This window comes from Enhydra lutris, unplaced genomic scaffold (assembly GCF_002288905.1).
Source record: "Enhydra lutris kenyoni isolate GAN:26980312 unplaced genomic scaffold, ASM228890v2 scaffoldscaffold4, whole genome shotgun sequence".
Classification (NCBI taxonomy): domain Eukaryota; kingdom Metazoa; phylum Chordata; class Mammalia; order Carnivora; family Mustelidae; genus Enhydra; species Enhydra lutris.
In genome coordinates this window covers 60,796,249-60,816,865 of record NW_019154088.1, presented here as the reverse complement: position 1 = coordinate 60,816,865, position 20,617 = coordinate 60,796,249, and the positions used below count along the sequence as shown (strand labels likewise).

The following is a 20,617-nucleotide window of genomic DNA, read 5'->3' as shown; positions in this document are numbered from 1 at the left end:
GAAGATACAAGCAAAGGCAACTCTGAATATCTTCATGTCAGCAAGAATAAGTAATTTTTCATTGTTACCAACACACAAAAAAGTTTGAAATCACTAACTACAAGAGAAAAGCATTGATGACTCATTCCTAATCCCTTAAATCAATCATTATAACTTCACATCACTAAGTAATACAGATTTCTTTAGCAATAATACAGATTTCTTTAATACAGATTAAACCCTTTGGAATTTTATTTAAAGTAACTTCACTAAGAAAATAAATATAAGACTTTCCATCTATTAGTACACTGGTCAGAGACTCAAATTTCAGCTAAAGAACTTAAAAAACTAGAGAAGCTTGCCCTCTGCCTTTTACGGAAAAAAAGGGGGGGGGTCCAGCTCTAGATAAGAATAACGCAGAAAATAATTCAAAGCATATTCTTCACAAGGGCCAAAGGCACAAATTCTGATCCTTCACCCTAAAAGGTTAAGAGAAACTCAAAGAAATATGATACAGGAGTAGCTATGGCTAAAACCCATGGCAACAACACCCCCAAAAATGTCTGAAGTCAGCTCTCTACAATTTACTACCTACAGATTAATTCACCTTTTTCAAGAAAAAAATTTTTGCAGAGAATACTAATTACCAGGAACTACACTGGACACTGGGGATAGCCCTGAACGTGAACTTAGTCACTGTTCTTAACGAGAGTCTATGATAGGTCCGATGTAGTCCAATTCAAAAGTAGGTTGAAGATAGTACTTCTGGGTTCCTCCATCTAATATCTGGTTTTGGCTGAGAACATTTAGCCTCAGACTGGCCTGCTTTGTCAATACCTAGTCTACTTACAACCTAATTTTATTCTTCTTCTCTTTCAGATTCTAAAATAAATGTCTACTTCAGAGATTCTGCTTTGACCCTTTTTTTAACGTTTGTTTTTTTTTTAAAGATTATTTATTTATTTATTTGACAGACAGAGATCACAAGTAGGCAGAGAGGCAAGCAGAGAGAGAGGGGGAAGCAGGCTCCCTGCTGAGCAGAGAGCCCTATGTGGGGCTTCATCCCAGGACCCTGGGATCATGACCTGAGCAGAAGGCAGAGGCTTTGACCCACTGAGCCACCCAGGCACCCATTTTTAATGGTTTTTATACACACTTTGCTTATTTTAATGAAGCTGGTACAGACAATTTCCATTTAAAACCTATATCCCAGGCCAAAAAGTACAAATAAAATTAAAAAGAGCAGTGTTCCGTTATATACACTTCTGCATGAATAACTTTGTTAACTGCTAATTACACTAGAACTTTTCTGGATTTTCTGACAAGACTTCTTTTATCTTAAAATGCTTTCGCCTCAGTAAAGCCATCTTTGGAATTAGTCATTACTCTCACCATCTCTATCATCTCAACTCCAGCCTGATACTTCTCTTCTTTTGGTCCAGACCCACAAATTTTTAAAGTAGCTTCAGTTTAAGGAAAGGTCATTTTTCCACAGTTCAGTTCTCTGAAAAACTTCCATTTCCCACTGAAAATCACAGTCTAGGAATAAAGCAATCACATGCTAGAATTTCAGGGCCAACTGGAAACTCATGAATACTCACATTGCCTGTGAATGCAATGCTGGAAAAGATGGTCTCTCTGTGCACACATATAATTTTTTAAAAGGAGAGGGCAATATGAAGGGGGCTTAGGTTTGATCACTAAATCTCGGCATAATAAAAACAAGTGATAATGAATAACAAGCACTAGATTTCAAATTACCAGATGTTTTAAAGATTTTCAATTCCATTTTTAACATCGAGTTACAAAAGAACTATTTTTAAAAATAAAAAAGGAGAGTAAAAAAAAAACAAAAAGAATATCTAAATTGTTGAATGACCCCGTTCGTTCCTGATAAGCATCAATCACTTCTTCCATTCCCAGTTCTTTTGCAGTGTGATCATCAGCAACTCTCTGACCTTCAAAAAGAAACTGAGTGAATTCATTGGAACTGCCGGTCTCTGACAGCATGATTCTTTGAGTTTCTAAAGATGTGTTGTCATCTTCACTTTGAAGCGAATCTCAATGCTATCCTGTCCAAGGACTGTGAGTTTAATGTATTCTCCTTCCTTCTTATAAGACCCCAAGTCCTCAGCTGACAGTTTTGCCTCCTGGGAGGACATGATGAAGGAGGCTTCACCCAGGGTCTCTGCACAGTAGTGGCTTCGGGCAGGCAGAATCTCACTCTGGATTTACAAATCCATCTCTCTTTCCCACAGCACAACACCGCAGATGGAGAGACTTCTGCCAGGCACTGCATCACTCTGCTTTGACTTTTTAACTTTTGGAGATTTCATAATATTCAAGCTTTTCAAAAATTTCATTTGTATTTTTGTTATAAACATTATCACTTCACCAAAATTTCTCTTGTATTCTCAATTTAATTATCACAATTTATATTTTCCTTTAACAGATTACAATGATGAATACTGGCAAGCCTTAAAACTAATGAGTTCTTAATTCTTCATTTTAAAAATGTTGAAATGTATCCCTTTATTATGCAAATATACTTTCCCAGCATCATCTTTATGAAAATTAATAAAGTTACCTATATGTTATTCAAATCTGAACCTTGACACTCCTCCCCTCTAAAAGAAAGAGAGAGAGAAGAAAGAAAAGAGAAAATCTCCCATTCATCAAGTATTTGTTGACCACCTACTATGTGTCACGTGCTATTTTAGGTGCTCAGGATATCTCCTGAAGGGCTGGCTGGAAGGGCTGGCCTAGTGTCCCAACCCCTGGCTCCATTCCATTTAGCAGAATCCTGCTCTGGTACATGTATCCCCTCCTTTGCAGGAAACAGGACTAGCCCAACTCTGCTCTGGCCCACAGAGCAGAAGCTGCTCTGTGAACATGAAAAGGAGGCAGCAGTTTTCCTGGTTTTAGTCAGGCCATCAAATCTTTAACAAGCCTAGTCACAGCTCAGGTCACATGCAGTTAAGCATTTAATAAATGTTTTGATGATAAAAGAAAAAGAACTCATGGAATTTCATTCTGATAAGAAAATAGTCAATAAACAAATACAAACATGTGTGTGCACACATACATAATAGTGTCATAAGTAAAATGATACAATAAAAAAATAGATATTTTAGACTGAGTGATCAGGAAGAGTTTATATGAGGTTGTCAATGAATCTTTGATAAAGTGTCATGTATAATACTATCACTCAACAAATTCCAGTTTTTAACTTTAACAATACGTATGAAAGGTACCAACTTACTGATTGGCAGACCGGGTGTTTTGTAAAACATCCTCTAGAATCTAGAATTAAACCAATTAAAAATTCTACTTTTGGGGCATATGGCTGGCTCAGTCAGTAGAGCATGTGACTCTTGATCTCCAGGTCGTGGAGTTCAAATCCCACTTCAGGTGTGGAGCCTGCCTAATTAAAAAATAAATAAATAATAGTAATTCCACTTTCATTTACAATTAGTCAAACCATCAACTTATTGGTGTGTAAAAGAACCCAATTTGTTTTTAAGCCATCCCTTCCCCATGCAGCACTTTTTTTAAACCCCAAAATGCAAAGGCACATAATAAACTAAACTATCATGAAAGTACAACTCTCCTAGGATTTTTTCTTAAAGATTTTATTTATTTGACAGAGAGAGATCACAAGTAGGCAGAGAGGCGACAGAGAGAGAGAGGGAAGCAGGCTCCCCGCCGAGCAGAGAGCCTAATGTGGGGCTCGATCTCAGGACCCTGGGATCATGACCTGAGCCGAAGGCAGAGGCTTTAACCCACTGAGCCACCCAGGCACCCCTCTCCTAGGATTTTTAAGAATGTTTCCATATTATTGGGGCGCCTGGGTGACTCAGAGGGTTAAGCCTCTGCCTTTGGCTCAGGTCATGGTCTCAAGGTACTGGGATTGAGCCCCGCATCAGGCTCTCTGCTCAGTGGGGAGCCTGCTTCCTCCTCTCTCCCTCTCTGCCTGCCTCTCTGCCTACTTGTGATCTCTGTCAGATAAATAAATAAAATCTTTAAAAAAAAAAAAAAAAGAATGTTCCCATATTACAAGTCATTACTACCTGGTGGCACAGTAAATAACATTTTTTAAAATGAGATTTATCTTTTATTCTTCAATGGCCTGTATCAAATTTCCTCAAGTTACTAACTCAGAACCTAAACCACAGTGACATTATTGTTCTAAAAACCTAAGTATCTAAGATAACCATCTGCAGTGGAAGACAGAATGTCTCTTTCCAGAACAGTAACCATATATACAAAGGTTTCTGTGATTGTGAATGTACTTCTAACCTCCACTGTCCAAAAGGAAAGACAAGGAAAAAATCAGAACTCTCAAGCATTTGCCCTTCATGGAGTTCCTTTACAGGGTTCTCAACATTTTATAGACCTGGTCCTCTAACTAAGAAGATTAAAGGAGATAGAACTTAGATTTAGCTACATTTGTCTCTAACTTTTCTGCTGCCTTCATCAGCTACCTCTGATGCCTGATAACATCTAAAACAAGGTGCTTTTTTTTTAATCTGGAACTTAAAAAAAAAAAAAGGACACTTCTCCCTCTTGTTTGGCATGACTGGCTCTATAGCTCAGATTCCTCTATCTTATCCCAAACCAAACTTACCCAGACCAGGGGCTGTGGAAAAAGGTTCTCTCATCATCTCTTGCTCTGTGGTTATGCTTACACCATACTGATACCTAGTCATCCTGTAGCCTCATCTTATGACAAAATTTAGAGTTTCTCCTGTACACTGTCTTTGCAATATTAGAGTTCTTTAAACATTTTTCAGCAAAGTGCATAGGCACCTGATTAGTTTTAGGTCAGAAAGGCATACCCAGAATAGGTCATCTTATAGGCAGTCTTCTCCATATAGGGGCTCAAGGTGGTCCCAAGGTATTCCTAGTCTCCAAGGTCCACATTTAAGGTCAGAGACTTAACTCCTAACTCAGTTAACAGTAATAGTTAACATTTATTGAGCCATTACTTCATGCCAGGCACTGTGCTAAAGACTTTGTACTTAATATTTATCTACATTTTATAGATGCAGAAATTTAGTATCTAAAATTAACTACCCAAGCACAGCTAGTATCCAAGAATCAGTCCACATCTGCCTTATTCCATAGCTTATGATCTCTAGAGAAATTCTAAAACAAACACCTGATTGACCTAAAAGTCAAAATATATATATATATATATATATATATATATATATATATATATATAAAGTAACCAAAAAAAGTATATACTTCAGTAGAAAAAACCTTTATATTTAGGATTAATTTTTATTTGGAATAAATCTAATCATAAGAACTCAATCATATTACCATACATATAATAATACTTATCAAGAAACATAAAGAAAAACATAGGATCACCCCTCATATCTAGAACTTGAATTATCAGAAGACTTCTTTGAAAATGCAGATAATTTTATAAAGAACTTAAAAAGAAAAAACTATAGGTGTGGCTGGCTGGTTCCGTCGGTAGAACATGTGACTCTTAATCTCAGGGTTGTGAGTTCAAGCCCCATGTCAGACAGTAATAGTGACTACTATTAAAAAATAATTGAAAAAAAAAAAGAACTTAAAAGTGGTTCCTAGTAAAAATAAGCATTATTCAGTAGTATTAGGAGTGGAAGGAAGAGGACAAGGGTTAATAGCATTAGAACACTGCACTAATAACAGTAATAATAGTAATGATAGAAGTAGTTACAGGAGCAGTAGTGGTAGTATAGTAGTATTTATTAGTATTATGAGTAAATATAATATACCAAGGAAAATATAATTTTGCTTTATTGATCCTGAACCATGCAAAATCTGAGAGTCCTTATTAAGAGTAGTAATTCTACTTGTACACATATGTAACTAAATGCTATGGAAGATTGTAACTTAACCAATTAAGTCTAGGTTAAAGAAAACTTAGAGACCAGGTACTGGAAGGTTAGCTTTAAAAGTATCTCTGCTATCAACTCAACTGTCATCTCCATTCAGCAACATTCTCAAACTCTCTCATTCTCCACTCAGAATATCGTCACTCCCTCCCTACTCTCACAAAGCACATTTTTTAAGAGCACAATTCCCCACTTGTCACAGTTTTAGAGATTTCTGTCTTTCCTCTGGACTTTTGCCTCTTAAGACTTAATTCATGTCATATGTTGTGGCTGTCTCAGGCATTCATCACAGTACCTGAATCAAAAGTTTAAAATAGAGCAACTGATTTTACTTAAAAAAAAATTTAATCATCTAACGTATAATTCACAATGAAAATTTACTAAAGGCAGCTTAGAAACTACTGAATTTTGTGTATAAAGAATTAAGGTATAAAGAAATTCAAGACAAATAATGTATTCTGGACCACAGCCCTATCTGATTTGAGTGAGGTCTTAAGATATCAGTATTTTCAGGCAGGAATTTCCACTAATAAATCTACTTTCAAAGCCACCCATTTACTACAGAGTCTGAGTATCCCTCCTCTGTGAACCTTCTCATTACCTTCTAGGCACAATTTATTATTCCTCCCTGGGTGCTACTACTGAATTTTACAAATATGCCAATTATACTTGCCACACTAAGCAAACCAGGACTAAATTTCACACAACTCAACACATTTCACACATTACAGACTAATACCCTTAAACTACCTTTAGGACACCAAATTCAGTCTCTTAGACATCATCTTATTAATGATCGTGGTTCCTGCATGAAGCTCTGGTAGCTCACAATGCCAAGGAGTGGAAGAAGTGTGAAGCCAGGCCTCCCTGAAGTTGAGGTAAACATTTAGTATTATCCTGGCCTATGGTGGAAAAAAAATTAACTATTCCTACCTCATTTCCCAGTCCTTCTACAGACAAAGCCTTAGCCACATATACATAAAAGTTGGGACGGCTAAGAATGAAGGAGTGACTCAAGCTTTCACTCTCAAATCCTGCAGGATAGGTGTCCTCTTGTCTGGCCTACTCTTTCCCAGGCCTATCTCCAACAGTCCGTGATTTCTCCCTTGGGACTGTGCAGAGCTATAGGTATTGCTGGGTTGCAAAAGGATACCCCAGGTAATCAAATATATGAGTGGGAGACATGCTTTAAGTACCCAGCTCATATTGTCACAGCAGGGTGAGAAGGATCCTTTTCCCCCAGCTTCATATACCTACCATCCCAGTAACAGAGCTCAAATCCCAGAGGCTGCACCTCTCTCTACAGGGGGGTTGGGCAAAGATTCATTTGCTTAGCTCAGGCACAGCTAGCAATCCCACTCAGAGACTTATTTGATGTTGTACACCGAATAGGATTCCTAGTCCCAAGAGAGAGAACATGCCCAGGAAAAAGAATTAGACGTTTTTGTTTTTGTTTTATGTAGGCTCCACCCTGGGCTTAAACTCAAGATCCTGAGATCAAGACCTGAGCTGAGACCAAGAGCTTGATGCTTAAACAACTGAGCCACCCAGCCAACCAACTAAATTCCCCCTAGAATTAGTTGTTTTATAATGACACACTTTGGCTTCATGGAATAACTCCCCATAGAAATACCCAAACACCTCCTAACTCTCTGCCATGTGAATATTTATTTTCAAACACATATTGGGAAACATATTATTATATAGGAAATTAGGGGACTTCCTACATGGCAACTATTAACATACATTTCCAGCTCACCTACTAAATTATCAGCTTTCTAGAGGTAGGGTCTTAATCATTTTGTGTCCAAAATTACAGCAGTTGTTCATTAAATTTGTTGAAGAAAGGGCAAGAAATCAAGACCAGGAGAAAAAAGGAGTAAGGACAGAAAAGACATATGATGAGCATCCTTGTATACATCACTTTAAATGCCAACCAATACAGATATTCCTAAGTGATATATATATATATATTTTTTTTTAATCCTATCTTCCCTGAAAAAATTGCAAAGAATAAGAACAAATTCCAATTATGGAATTTTACTGCTTTTAAATGAAATGAATTCATCAATTCTGCATGATCTTTTCCTTCCCTTGGGTTCACCTATGTCTCAGTAGAAACATGATTTTTTTTTTTAAATCATGGTAAAATACCTTGAAGATGACAAGAGTAAAAAAAAAAAAAAAAGCTAAATACTTTATAAAATGTCAACTTAGAAAGTCAGAAGAGAATATGCAGTATGCAAGGTCCTAGACAATCCTTTGATAGCTTTTACGGGTGAGGAAGTAGGTTCAAGATCATCAGACTAATTGTTTCTAGAAGTTTCTATCACTACTGACTTTCCACTCAAAAGGCTAGACCCAGTTCAGGCCTAAACACAAGTGACAGTAGAGGAAAAGTCAGAAGAACGCAGAGAAATCTAATAAGGAATCCTAACAAAGACATCAAATTAAACCCACAAATATAAATCTAGTGAGGAAAAATTCAATTTTTAAGTACAACATAAAATATTAAATTACTTAACTACAGATTACTTACAACCTAAGTATGAGAGTCCAGAATACCAAGTCTGACACATCTTGACATTTTTATCACCTAGTTACAAAATTTCAATTATTAGAAGAGAACAATGGGAATCACTATGGCAATTTAAGTCCTAAAGAACTGTTTTCTAATCGTGTAAGAAAACAAATATCTTCAAGATGCAACAGAAGTTAATTAGCACTGGGGGAGAAAACATAACATATTCCTTAAAAGAAAGAAAAAGAAAGAGAGACTGAAACTTGTGAAAATCCAGGCAAGGAAATGGCACAAACATAGAAAAGCTAAATCAGAGGGTGCCTGGCTGACTCAGTCATTAGAGCATTCAACTCTTGATCTCAAGGTGGTAAGTTCAAGCCTCGCACTGGGCACAGAATCTACCTAATTTAAAAAAAATAAATAAATAAAATTTAAAAAAAATTTTTTAAGCTAAATCAAAAGAAATGGAAAAGCTAAATGCATACAGTTTATCACAGTGATAACAGAATAAACTGTCAGTCTGACCAACCTAACAGTATGTCACTCTATGAAAAAACATACTATTAAAAACACAATAATACAGAATGAGAAAATACACTAACTACAAAAAGCACAAATTTAAAAAATTATTATCAAAGCTATGTTTAAAAAATCTATATATGAAAAAGAACTAAAAGAACCATATACTCACACATGATAGCTATTGTCATGTTAAACTATGGGATAAAGGATGATTCTCTTATTTTAATAAAACAGTTGTCTCAATTACCTGTAACATAGTGATTTTTTTAATGTAATTTTTTAAAAGAAAATAAACATTTAACATATAATATACACCAATTTCTCTTTTCATACTTCCACCAAGATATTGAAGCACTGAAGTCAAGATATCTAAGCACTAAATTCAAGATGTACATCAAGGTTGGTTGGTTTGGGTTTTTTTACCACATCACAGAAAATGTAAGGATTAACACTATTACTCTATTCTCTGCTCATAAAAATAGTGAACAATGTACTAATTAAATTAAGACATCCAGTCTGAATGAGCCAGCCAATTAATTTCATAAATCCAAAGTATCAGCACAAGGTTTTTGCTTTGTTGCTTTCTTGTTTTTGTAATTTTTTTTAAGATTTTATTTATTTGACAGAGAGAGGGAGACAGAAATGGAAAGCACAAGCACAAGCTGAGCAGGGAACCTGATGCGGCACTCCATCGCAGGACTCTGAGATCATGACCTGAGCCGAAGGCTGGTGCTTAACCGACTGAGTCACCCAGGAGCCCCAGCACAATGTTTTAATAACCATTCCCAGAATCATCAGTATCGTTACCATAAGTGCAAATTAGTGAAACTTGACAAGACCCTACACCCAAAAAGTCTGTAAAAATATTTCTTGTATGGTTCAAGAGTATAAAAATGAAACTCTGACTATTTAACATAGGAAACAAAGGAAAGGTTGCCAAGTGTCCCCAAACTACACTTGCAAATAGAAGAATAGTAACTGGGCTAAGAATGAGTCATTTCACCAATAACAAGAGTCAGTCCTAAGATCAATTTCCCTCTGAAAAAGTTCTATACTCATTCCTGCAAATTAGAATACATTACCTCAAACTGTGCAAACCTAATGCCAGAAGGAAATCAAATTCCAAAATACTGTCAAATCAGACAGAGGATATCATACCAAGTCACCATTACAAAATTGCCAAAAAGGGTCAAAAATAATTTTCAATCATATCCAACATTTAAAGAGCTTATAATTCATCACTCCTGTTCTCAAGAAAGAAAGAAAGAAAGACAGACAGACTGACTTTGTGGGGGTGAGGGGGGGCTTGAAAATCAACAGCTCTTCTTAGATCCATCAGAGAATTGAGCTCAGAGGGCAAACTGTTACCCTGAAAACCAGAGACACAGACAGGCAGATACAGAAAATCACAGTGTGAGAGCTGCAGAAGGCTAGGAACATAATAAGCCCTTAGCTGGAGCCAGGATCAATAGGAATACTTTAACAATAATTGACAATTTGATGGAGGCTCTGTGTCAACTAGCCTGGAGTGAAAAATGGAGAGGGAATCCAGTCTTTGAAAGGTCCCCATGCATTCCTGATTTTTTACCTCCAAGAACCCTATCAGGTTCTCCCTGGGAGAGTCTGGGAAAAAAAATCTTATTTCCAGAAGGGGGAGGGGAAAAGTAACCAACTTGAAATATGCCCAGAACTCTCTGTTATTCTTTAAAAGGACTGTCTGGAAAAAAACAAAAACAAAAACAAAAAAAACACAAAAAAAAACAAACAAAAAAACTATTTAATAAAGCTTAAGAAACTAGAATTTTTTAGAGTCTAACCAACCAAGGTTTTATAGAATCTAACCAACCTGGGGGAAAGTAAATATCCAATTCCAACCCCTCCATCCTTCAACATGGGGTAAGAGATAACCAAATCAGGCTCACTAAAACACTGGGACCAAATACACCACATCACATCATTCTAATAAAATAACTATGGGGCACCTGGGTGCCTCAGTCAGTTAAGCAACCACCTCTTGATTGTAGGGGCACCTGGGTGGCCCAGTTGGTTAAGCAGCTGCCTTGGTTCAGGTCATGGTCTCAGGGTCCTAGGATAGAGCCCCGAATTAGGCTGCCTGCTCAGTAGGGAATCTGTTTCTCCCTCTCCTTCTCCCTCTGCCCCTCCCCCTGTTCATGCTCTCTCTCTCAAATATATGTGTGTGTGTGTGTGTGTGTGTGTGTGTGTGTATGTATACATATGCATTATGTATGTAAAAGAACTGCAAGCCTCAGACCCTATTAAAGGATTCTCTACAAAACCCAAAACCAACAGGGCAGACAAAAACACTACTAATTTTAGCCTCTGACGCCACTGCTATGGAATATAGTAAACAGCCTAACTCCTGATCAGATAAACATAAAACCTCACACTAAAGGCCTAATCATTTCAGTTTATTTTACCTAATATAACATGTCTGGCTACTGACAAAAAATTACAAAGCATTGTAAAGGCTAAAACTATGATCTGAAGACACAAAGCAAGCCTCAAAACCAGACTTAGGTATAACAAAGGCTTTAGAATTATCACTGAGTTTAAAAATAGCTATGATAAATACACTAAGGGCACTAATGGAAAAAGCAGACAACATGCAAGAACAGATGGGTATTGTAAGCACAGTTATGAGTAAGAAAAAAATCAAAAGGAAATGCAACAAATCAACAACAATGTAACAGAAAACATGTCTTTGATGATAAACAATAAACCAGATTCATGAAGCTCAGAACATACTACACAGGATATATACTATAATATGTGCACCTAGGCATATCATAGTAAAACTGCAGCAAAACAGATAAGAAAATCTGGACAGAATCCAGAAGAAAAAAGCTTACCTAGACATGAGAAAAATAAGAATTCTGTCAAACTTTCTCTTCAGAACCATGCAAGCAAAGTGAGCAGAGTGAAAAATTTAAAGTGTTAAAAGAAAACCCACCAATCCAGAATTCTGTACCTATCACAATTATCCTTCAAAAGTGAAAAGGAAATACAGGCTTTATCTGACAAATAAAAATTGAGGGAACTGAAGGCCTACTCACCTTCCTTGCAAGAAATGTTTAAAAATTCTTCAGGGATGCTGGGTGGCTCAGTCAGTTAAGTGTCTGCTTTTGACTCATGTCATGATCCTAGGGTCCTGGGATCAAGTCTGTATTGGGGTCCCTACTCACCAGGGAGTCTGCATCTCCCTCTCTGTCTACCCGTCCCACCCCCGCTCTTGTGCTCTCTCTCTCATCTCTCTCTCTCTCAAATAAATACTTAAAAAAATAAATAAAAAATAAAAATAAAAAGTTTTTCAGAGGGAAGGAAAATTATAAAGCATTGTAATTTTGTACAAATTATATAATTTCAGAAAATGTGGATTACATTAAAAAAATGAAAAGCATTAGAGATGCAATAAAGATAAAATTAAATCTTATTTTTTATTCTTGATCTAACAAATAACAACTTGTTAAAAATAGTAATAGCATAATATATTCAGTGATCACAGCTTATAGATAAATGAAATGAATGACAGCAATGTTATAAGGGATGGGAGAAAGGAATTGGGAATAATCTATGATAAGGTACCTGCACTACCCATGAAGTGGTATATTATTATTTGAAAGTGAACAAAGATTAGTTGTAAATGTGTAATTACAAACTCCAGGGCAACCACTAAAAAATTTTACAGTAAGTATAATGATATATAAGATATGATAAAAAAATAAAATCATATGAAATGTTCAAATGAAACAAGAGAAAGCAGAAACAGAGTAGAAGACAAAAAGAAAGAAAGAAAGAAACAGCAAGGGCATGGAATAGAAAGCAGTTTAAAAATATGGTAGATATTAATCCAAGTATACAAATAACTACTTTAAACATCAGTGGTCTAAATACATCAACTAAAAGACAGAGACTGTCAGCCAATGATTAAGGGGTGGGCATTACCCAATGTCAGAGGGTTAATTCACCAAGAAGATATAACTTCCTTTATATGTATGCACCTAACAACTGTGAATCAAAATAAATGATGTAAAAACTAGTAGAACTGCAGAGAGAAACACATGCATTCACTATTATATTTGGAGACTTTAACACCCGTCTAGTCAGTAATTGACAGAACCAGTACACATAAAATCAGTAAGAATATTGTAAAACTGAATAGCATCATCAATCAACTGGATCTAATTGACACCTACAGATTCTTTTATTCAACAATAGCAGTATACACATTCTTCTCAAGCTCAAAGAGAACATTTATCAAGATAGACTATATTCTGGGCCAAAAAACACACCTTAATCATACAAAGTATGCTTTCAGACTACAATGGAATTAAACTAAAAATTAGTAACAAAAAGATAGTTAGAAAACACCCAAATATTTGGAAATTAAATAACACACAATAATAACATGAGTCAAAAAGAAAGTCTCAAGGAATTAATACTTTAAGTAAAAATGAAAATAAAACGAAAGTATTTGTGGAATGCAGTAAACATACTATTGTATTTTCTCTTCCTGAGAAAATTTTTATAGCACTGGAGTTATATATTAAAATAATAGAAGGAGTTAAAATCAACCACTCAAGCTTCTGCCATAGGAAATTGAGAAGAAGGGCAAATAAAATCCAAAATAAGCACAAGAAAAGAAATAATAAAAATTGGAAGCAGAAATCAATGAAACTGAAAATATGTAAATAAAAGAGAAAAGGCAACAAAAGTAAAAACTGTTTTTTTTCAAAGATCAATAAAATGGATAAACCCCTTGTCAGGAAAGAAGGAGAGAAGAAACAGATTAGTAATATCAGAAATGAAAGAGGGCCCATCACTAGTGATCCTACTCACATTAAAAGGATAATAAAGCAATATTATAAATAATTCAAGGCCCATACATTTGACAACTTAGATGAAATGGAACAATTCTTTTAAAGACAATCTACCAAAGCTCACACAAGGAAAACACAGATCACACAAATAACCCTATACTAATCTAAGAAATTAAATAAATAATTAGCAATATTCCAAAGCAGAAAGCTCCATACCCAGATATTTTCTCTGATGAATTCTACCAAACACTTAAGAAACAGGAAATACCATTTCTCTACAGTCTGTTAAAGAAAGAAGAGGGAGCACTTACTAATTTGTTCTATGAGTCCAGCATTACTCTAATACTAAACCCAAACAACATTACAAGAAAGGAAAACTACAAACAAATATCTCTCATGGACAGAGATGTAAAAAATCCTCAAAAACTATCAGCAAGTCAAATTATACAGCACAATCAAATAAGATTTATTCTAAGTATATAAATCAAGTTCAGCATTTGAAAATCAATTTTTTAATGTAATCCATCACACATCAACACACCATACAAGAAAAATCATGTGATATCAATACCTGCAGAGAAAGAATTTGATAAAATTCAACACCCATTTATGATAAAAACTCAGCAAACAGAAGTACAAGGGAAATCCCTCAAGCTAATAAAATCTACAAAACCCCACAGCAAATACCATTCTTGATAGTTAAAAACTAGATACTTTCACTCTAAGATTTGCCCTCTCACCATTCCTATTCATATCATATTGGACACCCTAGCTAATGCAGTAAGACAAGAAAGGATATAAATTATATAAAGTAGGAAGGAAAAAATACAACTGTCTCTGTTCACAGACAGTATGATCTACATAAAAAATCCCAAAGAACTGTAAGGGAAAAAATACCTGGTAGTAATAAGCAATTATCGCAAGACTATAGGATATAAGGGAACTCTGTACTTTCTGTTGCATTTTCTCTACAGGTAAAACTACTCCAAAAAATAAAATCTATTAAAAAAAAAAAAAAAAAAGATGCCTGGGTGGCTCAATTGGGTAAGCACCTGCCTTTAGCTCAGGTCATGATCCCAGAGCCCTAGGATCAAGTCCTCCACTGGGCTCCTTGCTCGGTGGGGAGCCTGCTTCTCCCTCTGCCTGCTGCTCCCCCTACTTGTGCTCTCTCTTTGACAAATCAATCAATCAAAAAAACCTTCAACTAAATAACCAGCACAATAGTCCATTAATTCAGAATAGGTATTTAAAAAGAGGGGGAAAAAATGTGTTTAACATGATCATGATTTTCCTTCTTTCCTTTTTTTTTTCCTATGAGGCTGCGGAAGTAGCTGGTTGGGGGCTGGGAAGAGGAGAATCCTCTAATTTCTCAAGCATATGTGAATCCAACAAAATAAACACTACACAGAAAGTGAAGATTCCAAACCATAAAATAAATCAAACATATCCATACTCTACTTTCTACTCTTTGCCAATTCAAAATTCTCTGAAACTAGAAAATATTTCTTACAAGAAAAAGAAACTTTATCTTGCTAAATATTAGCAGACCAACTTCAAGGTCTAAAATGAGGAGGAAAATCCAAACAGTTTAATAAAAACGTGAATCATCAGCTACCATATCCACCCACACCTCTCAAAAAAAGCCTTCCAGGATTCATTGGAATGGCCCACAAGTCAAAAAAATCTTGGCTTTTTTTTTTTTTTAAGACTTTATTTATTTATTTGAGAGAGCAAGTTAAGAGAGGGCATGAGACGATGGAAGGTCAGAGGGAGAAGTAGACTCCCTACAGAGCTGGGAGCCCAATGCAGGACTTGATCCCGGGACTCTGGGATCATGACCTGAGCTGAAGGCAGTTGCTTAACTGACTGAGCCACCCAGGCACCCAAAATCTTGGCTTTTTAAAGGTCAAGTTATTTTCACTGATTGTGGACAGCACATTAAAAAAACATTCTCCTACTCTTTTCATTGAAGGATGGAAATGTGAACAGAAAATTTGATACAAAAGGTATGTATTTTTATTACCATAATTATAGCATCTATATTTTATTAGTTTTTAATTATGATCATTTTAATGTATTTTTTTTAAAGATTTATTTATTTGAGAGAGAGAGAGCACGCGCTTGTAGGTAAGCAGGGGAGAGGGGCAGAGAGAAAGGGAGAGAACCTCAAGCAGACTCTGCACAAAGCATGGAGCCCAACAGCAGGTGGCATGTCCGCCTCCATTTCAAGACCCTGAATTCATGACCTGGGCTGAAATCAAGAATTAGATGCTTAACAAACTGAACCACTGAGGAACCCCCTTTTTAACATATTTTATTTCAAGTATTGCTACGTATTATTGCAAATTTTATATTCTAATATTCTTCTGAAACTAAAAAAAAAAAGAAAAGAGAAAAAAAAAAAAGAAATCACCATTGTTGCCATTTCTGGTGATCATCTCTGAATAACCCAAATACCTACCCTGAAAACAGGGTCCTAGGAAAATTTGTCTGTAATTAAAGAGCTATATGCTGGAAGATCCTTAAATTCAAGTGTTGAGAGATTTCCAGGGTTTCCCAGAAGATGGGTCTGAAATTCTACCATATGGGATGAATCAAAAATCCATTTTCTTCTACTTCAGTCACTTTTAATGCAAATCCAAAGATGTTGGTTCAACCTGTATTTATACTTACCACCAATACATAGACATTATTAATTTGTACCTTGAAAAGAACAAGCACAGACACAACCACACGTGGTTTTAGTATTACCAAAAAATGTCCTTGTAAGTATCCACAAAATGTTTATGAAGTAACTATTATGTATTTTCAACATTCAGAGACAGAATTCAAACAACACTGCAGTGAGCTAATTAAAATGTTAAAAAACCCAATGGAAGAAGAATCACTTACACCTAGAACTCTTGGATCAGGCTCCACCTCATTAGACTATTACCATTCTCTAGGAGGAATGTTTCTCAGATCCCTTGACTGCAGGAATATTATGATAGAGCAATGTGGGCAATGAAGGGAGATCTACCCTCTCATGCTCACTTGAGAAAAGATTATTTCATTTTCTGAACTCAGCTGAGAGAGTGCAGCAACGATACATTTTTCTAACTTCAAGTGAATTAACTGACCTCAAAAATGTCTCTATTCCAAAATATTATTCAAATTGAAAAACAAAATATGGTTAAGTCAGAGAGATCAGGACTAACCTCATGTTTACTTACTATCTTCATGAGTGATCTTCACCCAAGTAAGCAAAACGTAAACAAGGCCACATTCACAAGTCAGAATTTATCATATCAGCATTTAAATCATTCTCTATTTCCTTTTTAAATTTTGTCACTCTATCAAAACTATTGTCAGCATGGTACATAGCAGACACTTAACAATTAACAAATTTCAGAATCTGAGACCTACAAAGGCCCATACAGATCATTTGGTCCATTCCTCTTTTCTTCCAGACCTCCCCATTATACCCATTGAGAAACTAATAGCTGGAGAAGACAGTAACTTTCTCAAGCTATTTAATAGCAGGGTACAAACTAGAACCAAGGCAACTTGATTTCCATACCGGTATTCTTTCCACTACATCATCCTTTTGTCAAGAACTCTGAAGAGTCTGAGATTTTATCCTACATGCATGCTAAGCAATCAGCCTGCCACAGCGTCCTGGATACTGAGAAACAAAATCATCTAGCCACACTAGATACTGATGATTGAAACCACATGCTCCCTTGCATCCTTGTACTTGGAGAATAGTATCCCCACAAAAGTCATTCATTGTCAATGTGACCTTATTTGGAAATAGGGTCTTTGCAGATATAATCAAGGTAACATGAGGTAATAGTGGATTAAGGTGGGCCCTAATCCAGTGACTGGAGTCCTTATAGGAAGAGGGAAATTTGGGATACAGATACAGAGGGAAGACCACCATGTGAAAATGGGAGGTAGAGATTAGAGTTACGCTGCCAGGAAACAAAAAACACTAAAGACTGCTTGTAAACACCAAAAGTTGGAAGAGAAAAGAGCCTATTGTTTTAAGCCATAAGTGTGTGGCAATTTATTACAGCAGCCCTAAGAAGCTAATATACCTACATGCAAATCTTCCGGTATATATTAACGAGACTTTATTAGTCCAGCATTCTCATTAGCATAACTCTACTATTCCAGGAGACTCCTGCATGAATATAACTTGATTGTTCATTTCAGAAGCTTCAGGAAAAACCCATCATCTCTTCAACAAGAAGCATCAACAATTTTCAAATCCTTGCTTTGCTGTTTCTACCAATTCTAAACTATTATGGTATTCAATCCCAATGAAGCCCAATCACCACCACTTAAGACTCAAATCAAACTTCAAATTCTCAAATTTTGACCTTGGCTTTGCCCCACTAAGATATCACCAAAGCCTTCTGAAGATGGTATTCTCCTTCACAGCAATAAACAATAAACTCAGCTTTATTTTACCAATAAGTTGTGTTAGTGGGATTTGGCAACTCAGCATCAGATAATCCTGGCAGAAGATATGACACTACTGGATCAGAGACAAAGAACAGCTTACTACTCAAAACAACAGCAGGAACCAGAGTATCATCATTTGTGCCGGTTCCCCAAGTCCTAATCCTTAAAAGGCAACAGAAGGTGAGCCAGTGATGCCCGCACACAGAGTACGTTTGCTACAGGAAAAGAAAGATGAGCTTATGAAACCCAAATCTTTCAAGGGGTTTATAAGCTAACGTGCCCTATCTTTTCCCCAAAGGGATTACCTTTATTATCCTGGACAGCAAAGAAATCTGTAATCTGTTTTCCTTAGGAAAACACTATTTCTATCTTTCTAGGATGTTTGGTATACAAATTTCCTTGAAAAGACAGCCCCCAACAAAAGCTGTCAATGCTTCTGCTCAGAATATGGACAGAAACACAAGAGTCATGCAGAAAATAGCTGTCTCCTTTGTTCTAAAGGGCTAGAAATTCTTAGGAAATCAGAATGAAATTAGTATAATATAATAAATAGAAGATGTTACAGGAGAAAAAAAATTAGAGCAAAGAGGTGTACTTTAGTATAACTAAAACCACTTCAACTGAGTCACAATCTCTTAATATGCCCATACATCAAATATCTAAAATTAAATACTTAAATGCTATTTTATTTTAAAAGGTTCCATTTCTAAAACAGTATCTTGAATAAGTTTTGTTCTGGTTTTGTGTGTATGTGTGTGTTTTGTTTTTTTGTTTGTTTGGCTAATTTTCTAGGCCTGGTAATGCTCATGAGAAAAAGGAAACTGGTAGTTCTGAACATGAATATCACTAGTCATCAGAGAAATGCAAATCAAAACCACAGTGAGATATATCACCTTATAGCAGTCAGAATGGCTAGTATCAAAAAACTGAGAAATAACAGGTATTGGTGAGGATATGGAGAAAAGGGAACCTTGTACACTGTTGGTGGTTTTGTAAACTGGTGCAGCCAATATGGAAAACAAAATGGAAGATTCTCAAAAAATTAAAAATACAAATATCATACATTTTATCTTATCTACTATTTTATCTATAGATACTATTCAAGTCATACAATTTATCTAAAATATTCAGAAATAGAACAGTTCAAAGTTGCAGTGACTCTTAATCTCGAGGCTGAGAGCTGGAATCTAAGGCAACATTCTCTGATTCAGAGCATAATATTTTGCTCAAGATCTTTTTATTTCTATAGCACACAATGAACCAGATAATTCTTGTAAATAATCAGTAGCCTTTTTGAGATCACTACATAGCTAATTTTTTATATTACTAATTTCCCCAAGGCAGAAGGACAATTTCCATCACTTTCAATCCAAATATTCATTCAAGAAAGTTTAAACTGACGTTTTATGCCTGACATTTGCCATCTTCAAGAGTAAGTATGATTTTTAATATAAGAGAATTCTTATAACTTACTTGACTTTTCTAAACAGGTAGGTTTTGGAGCTACCTATATGAGGGTTAACTATACAAGCCTATCAGTACATTTCTGATCTAACACTATACTCAAGAAAGCAACATGGTTTTTCAATAGTCAGGAAACACCACAAGATCCAATATACCCCATTTCTAACAGTTTTGAATTACTTGTCTTTATATACTCAAAAAAATCATAAATGCAGGTCTCTTCCCCTACCCACAAGATCTGTTAAAAAAAATTCCTTGGTTATGCTTTAATGCTTTTTAAAAGAAATGCAACCCCAGCCCAAAAAAGCAATAGTAAAATCATCATGGTTTCTTTAACAATAACAAATAACATTCTATTAATAAATTCTGTTAATAAAACATTCTATTAATAATTCTACTAATAAACATTCCATTAATACAATGACATTTTTTATTTTTAAAATGTATAACTGCATTTTAAAAGGATTACACACCACCACTAAGTGGGATTTATTAAAGGAATGCAAGGATTGTTCAACATATGAAAACTGATCAATGTAATATGCTACATCAACAAAATGAAAGAAAAACCCACTCAATCATCTCAATTGGTGTAAAAAAAAAAAAAAAGCATTCGATAAAATCCAATACCCTCTCATGATGAAAACAACCAAATAGGAACAGAAGGAAACTACCTCAACATAATATAAGCAATATATGAAAAACCCACAGCAAATATCATACTCAATGTTGAAAGACCAAAAGTTATTCCTCCAAGATTAGCTACAAGGAAACGGAAGCCCACTTTCCCCACTTCTATTCAAGATAGTACTAGTAGCTCTAGCCAGAGCAATACGTCAAGAAAAAAATATATACATGTATCAAGGCACCCAAACTGAAATGGACAAAGTAAAATTATTTATTTGCAGATAATATAATCTTATGTGTTAAAAAAAAAAAAAAAAAAAAAA

General features: G+C 35.5%; 1 protein-coding gene and 1 pseudogene across 4 annotated transcripts in view; both read right to left on the bottom strand.

The window, feature by feature from the left end:
• The window catches only part of LOC111159793 (fucosyltransferase 8), a 294,732-nt gene that overhangs the window by 223,169 nt on the left and 50,946 nt on the right, over positions 1-20,617 (bottom strand). The gene's annotated exons all lie outside the window — the stretch shown is intronic.
• Positions 408-2,141, bottom strand: LOC111139913 (annotated as a pseudogene).